A 5,986-nucleotide genomic window follows, 5' to 3' on the forward strand; every position below is an offset into this window, starting at 1 on the left:
TTGTGGGGGGAGGATGGAAGCAGCCAGCCATTCAAGTCACGACGGCAGTAACATAGATGTGGTGGGGTGGTAGGCACAGTAAAGAAATGTTTTGATGGGTTGGATTGGGTTGGGTGGGCCCAAACAAATTCAAAAGCTTTTTTTGTGGTGGGTTTCGAGATGTTTTTTTTAATTATTTGAATCGCTTATCACATGTGTCATGTGGTACGGGTTTCAAGACTACTCTAAAAGAGCAAAAGCGTGTGTGTTTGAGTCCGTCAAACGGACGGGATTGTTCGCTTTTTACTCGTTTGGGTCAGTCGTGTCGCCCAACGGGTGGCTAACACATTTTTTCGCGTTCAAAAAACAAATTCAAAAATATGTGGCTGGATTAAACATGATTAAACATTAAATGGACAGTCAACCGCGGGCCAAAGTCCACTTAATATTAAGAAAACATTAAGAAAAACTGAAAAAACATGCCTGCACGCTACCCTAGGCCTTGTCATCGTTGTCGTTGTTGTCGTCGTCGCTGAGGTCGACGAAGGCTAGAGGCGGCCCAGCCCACGGGAAGGCGGTCTCCCATGTCAGCCACGCCAACTCCTCCGGCGTCTGCTTCGACGGTGGCATTGCTGTGTGATACGTCTCTAATGTATGTATAATTTTTTTATTTCATGATATTATAGTAACAATCTTGAATGTTTTATATAACTTTTTGTGGTGTTTTATATTATTTTTTGGACTAACCTATTAACCCAGTGCCAAGTGTAAGTTGTTGTTTCTACTTGTTTTGTTTTCTAGTGACAGAAAGGGACAAGACACGTATTTGTATTGTTACCACTAAGGGTAAAACGACGAGGTTTATTCATATTGATTGGGTTTACTTTGTCTACATCATGTCATCTTGTTTAAGTTGTTACTCTATTTTTATTAACTTAGTACCCTAGATGTATGGTGGATAGCGGTCGATGAATTGAGTAATAGTAATAGATGCAGGCAGGAGTCGGTCTATTTGTTTCGAACGTGATGCCTATATACATGATTATTGTCTTGAATATCATCATAACTATGCGTTTTTTTATGAATTGTCCAAAAGTAATTTGTTCACCCACAGTATGTTATGCGTTCGAGAGAAAAGTCTCCGGTGAAAACTATGGCCTCTGGGTCTGCTTTTATCATATATATAAAGAAACCAGAATATTCTCTACTACAATTTTGTATCTTTTATTTTTGTTTTGCAATTTATCTATCTACCTATACAAGATTTGATCCTTGCAAATAACAAGTTCAAGGGGACTGACAACCCTCTTGCCTCGTTGAGTGCAAGTATTTACTTTTGTGTGTGCAGGTGTTGTTCACGAAGCTTTGCGTGATTCTCCTACTTGATTGATACCTTGGTCCTCACTGAGGGAAATACTTATCTCTATTGTGTTGCATCTCCTCTCCTTTTCGAGGAAAATCCCAACGCAGCTCACAAGTAGCACTACGAGGTGGACGCGCTCCACCTGCTCACGGTGCTCCTCCTCCTCCTCGCGTGCCCCGCAGGTGTGGCGCTCCTCCTCCTCGCGCTCGGCCTGCATCTGGCGCGTCGTCGGCCCGCTCCTCCGCCAGCCAGTTCTGCCTCCATCACTCGAGGTAGGCCGCCTACTGCTCCGGCGACATGTCCATGTGGACGGCTCACGCGCTCACCCACTCACAGACAATACCAGTCTACACGTACGTCTATGGAGCGGGCTCCGTGGGTGTTGTGGGCGTGCGCTTAGGCTTGGCCTTAGGCTCGAGGGCAGGCGGCAGTGGCGGGGGCTGGACACAGTCCCCTGCCGCCGACAACGTGTGTCCTCCTCGCGTTGGCTCTCCTCTAGGGTGTGCTGCAGTGCCGCCTCCAGTGCGGCCTGGTAAGCCGCCTCCTCCTTCTCTGGCGCTACCTATAGGGTGGCGGCACGAAGCCGGGGTTGAGCTGCACGCCGCCACGGTGGGCCACGGCGTGCTCTGTCGCGAATCAGACCTCCCGATTAGGGGAGTCCGACGTGTAGGCATGGAGACACCACTACTCTGACATAAGAAGGGTGGGGCGCTTGCGCACCTCCTCTTTGTGCACCCGCGGAGACCGTGGCATCGCCGGCACCAGGATGCGGTGTGTGATGACCCACAAGTATAGGGGGTCAATTGTAGCTCTTTTCGATAAGTAAGAGTGTCGGACCCAACAATGAGCAGAAGGAAATGACAAGTAGTTTTCAGTAAGGTAATACCTACAAGTGCTGAAATTGTAAGTAACTGAGTAGTTTGATAGCAAGATAATTTGTAATGGGCAAGTAACGATAGTAGTAACAAAAGTGCAGCAAGATAGTCCAATCCTTCTAAGGCAAAGGACATGCCAAAACGGTCTCTTATGATAAGCAAAGCGTTCTTGAGGGTACACGGGATTTCATCTAGTCACTTTCAACATGTTGGTTTAATTCATGTTCGGTACTTTGATAATTTGATATGTGAGTGGACCGGTGCTTAGGTGTTGTTCTTACTTGAACAAACCTCCTACTTATGATTAACCCTCACGCAAGCATCTGCAACTACGAGAAAAGTATTAAGAATAAATTCTAACCATAGCATTAAACTTTTGGATCCAATCGGTCCCTTACGGAATAGCGCATAAACTGGGATTTAAGCTTCTGTCACTCTCGCAGCCCATCATCTAATTGCTACTCCACAGTGCATTCCCTTAGGCCCAAATGTGGTGAAGTGTCATGTAGTCGACGTTCACATGACACCACTAAGGGAATCACAACATACATACTATCAAAATATCAAACACGTATCAAGTTCACATGATTACTTGCAACATGATTTCTCTCGTGACCTCAAGAACAAAAGTAACTAGTCACAAATGATAATCATGCTCAAAATCAGAGAGGTATTAAATAGCATATTGGATCTGAACATATAATCTTCCACCAAATAAACCATATAGTAATCAACTATAAGATGTAATCAACACTACTAGTCACCCACAAGCACCAATATATAGTTCCGGTAACAAGATTGAACACAAGAGATGAACTAGGGTTTGAGATGAGATGGTGCTGTTGAAGATGTTAATGGAGATTGCCCTCCCCGAGATGGGAGAGTTGTTGGTGATGATGAGGACAATGATTTCCCGCTCCAAGAGGGAAGTTCCCCCTGTGGAATCGCTCCGCTAGAGGGCAAAAGTGCTCCTGCCCAACTTCCACCTCGAGACGGCGGCGCTCCGTCCCGAAAGTACTCTCCTTATTTTTTCTAGGTCAAAATGACTTATATACCAGAAGATGGGCACCTGAGGTGGGCCTGGGTGAGCACAACCCACCAGGGCGCGTCTAGGCTCCCTGGTGCGCCCACGTGGGTTGTGCCCACTTGGTGGGCCATCTCTGGTAGTTATTTGCTCCAATATTCATCATATATTTGATAAAAAAATCTCCATGAAGTTTCAGCTTGTTTGGAGTTGTGCATAATAGGTGGCCTGACGTAGCTTTTCCAGGTCCAAATTTCTAGCTCCCGGAATTCTCCCTCTTTGTGTATACCTTGCATATTATGAGAGAAAAGGCATTAGAATTACTCCAAAAAGCATTATTATGGATAAAAACATCATAAATAACAGTAGAGAAACATGATGCAAAATGGACGTATCAGTGTGTCCAAATGTCATCCGTGATGCAAAATGGACGTATCAGTGTGTCCAAATTCTAGCTGTCGGTATTCTCCCTCTCTGTGTGAACCTTGCATATTATGAGAAAAGACATTAGAATTACTCCAAAAGGCATTATTATGCATAAAAATATAGTAAATACCGGAAGGTAAACATGAGGCAAAATGGACGTATTGTGACACCCCCGATTCAGTTGAACAATAATCATACACGCAAACGTGTACGATCAAGATCAGGGACTCACAGGAAGATATCACAACACAACTCTACAAATAAAATAAGTCATACAAGCATCATATTACAAGCCAGGGGCCTCGAGGGCTCGAATACAAGAGCTCGATCATAGACGAGTCAGCGAAAGCAACAATATCTGAGTACAGACATAAGTTAAACAAGTTTGCCTTAAGAAGGCTAGCACAAACTGGGATATAGATTGAAAGAGGCGCAGGCCTCCTGCCCGAGATCCTCCTAAACTATTCCTGGTTGTCGTCAGCGGCCTGCACGTAGCAGTAGGCACCTCCCGAGTAGTAGCAGTCGTCATCGACAGTGGCGTCTGGCTCCTGGACTCCAACGTCTGGTCGCAGCAATCGGGTATAGGAAGGGGAAAAAGGGGGAGCAAAGCAACCGTGAGTACTCATCAAAAGTACTTGCAAGCAAGGAACTACACTACATATGTATGCATTGGTTTCAAATGAAAAAGGGGTATCATATGTGGACTGAACTGCAGAATGCCAGAATAAGAGGGGGATAGCTAGTCCTATCGACGACTACGCTTCTGGTAACCTCCATCTTGCAGTAGAAGAAGAGAGTGGGTGGTAAGTTCACCAAGTAACATCGCATAGCATAATCCTACCCGATGATCCTCCCCTCGTCGCCCTGTGAGAGAGCGATCACCGGTTGTATCTAGCACTTGGAAGGATGTGTTTTATTAAGTATCCAGTTCTAGTTGTCATAAGGTCAAGGTACAACTCCACGTCGTCCTGTTACCGAAGATCACGGCTATTCGAATAGATTAACTTCCCTGCAGGGGTGCACCACATTTCCCAACACGCTCGATCCCCTTTGTCCGGACACACTTTTCTGGGTCATGCCCGGCCTCGGAAGACCAACACGTCGCAGCCCAACCTAGGCACAACAGAGAGGTCAGCACGCCGGTCTAAATCCTATGGCGCAGGGGTCTGGGCCCATCGCCCATTGCACACGTGCATGTTGCGTACGCGGCCGGTGAGCAGACCTAGCCTCCCTTATACAGGAGCAGGCGTTCCAATCCAACCCGGCGCGCGCCGCTCAGTCGCTGACGTCACGAAGGCTTCGGCTGATACCACGACGTCGAGTGCCCATAACTGTTCCCGCATAGTTGGTTAGTGCGTATAGGCCAGTAGCCAGACTTAGATCAAATACCTAGATCTCGTTAAGCGTGTTATTTTGAAGTAACCTCGAACGCCGACTAGGGCCAGGCCCACCTCTCACCTAGGTGGTCTCCGCCTGCCATGCCGCTCCACCTCAAAGTAACAGTCGGGGGCCGTCGGGAACCTAGGCCCACCACTACCTGGGTGGAACCACCTGCCCCTTCAGCCCCAACATCGGCATCACTTGCAGGTACTCAACGAGCCGACCCGACTTTAGTCACAACATGTATAGTATGTATGTATAGTATATACCCGTGATCGACACCCGACATGATCATGACCCGATAGTATAGCATGGCAGATTGACAAGAATGTAGGGCCACTGATGATAATCTAGCATCCTATACTAAGCATTTAGGATTGCAGGTAAGGTATCAACAGTTGTAGCAACAATGACAGGCTATGCATCAGAATAGGATTAACGGAAAGCAGTATCATGCTACACTACTCTAATGCAAGCAGTAAAGAGAAGAGTAGGCGATATCTGGTGATCAAGGGGGGGGCTTGCCTGGTTGCTCTGGCAAGAAAGAGGGGTCGTCAACTGCGTAGTCGATCGGGGCACCAGCAGCGGCGTCAGTCTCGTAGTCTATCGGAGAGAAGAGGGGGAAGAAACAATGAATATAATGCAAACAGATGCATAGCGATGCATGATATGACAAGTAGCGGTGCTAGGTGTGCCCTAACGTGGTATGAGGTGATACCGGTGAAAGGGGGAAACATCCGGGAAAATATCCCCGGTGTTTCACGTTTTCGGACAAATGAATCAGAGAGGAAAAGTTGCGTGTTCGCTATGGTAGGGATGCGTGGCAGACGAACGGGCTGCGCATCCAGATTCGTCTTGTCGTTCTGAGCAACTTTCATGTACAAAGTTTTTCTATCCGAGCTATGGTTTATTTTATATTGATTTTAAAAGATTTAAATC

Source organism: Triticum dicoccoides, chromosome 2A (genome assembly GCF_002162155.2).
Source record: "Triticum dicoccoides isolate Atlit2015 ecotype Zavitan chromosome 2A, WEW_v2.0, whole genome shotgun sequence".
Lineage (NCBI taxonomy): Eukaryota > Viridiplantae > Streptophyta > Magnoliopsida > Poales > Poaceae > Triticum > Triticum dicoccoides.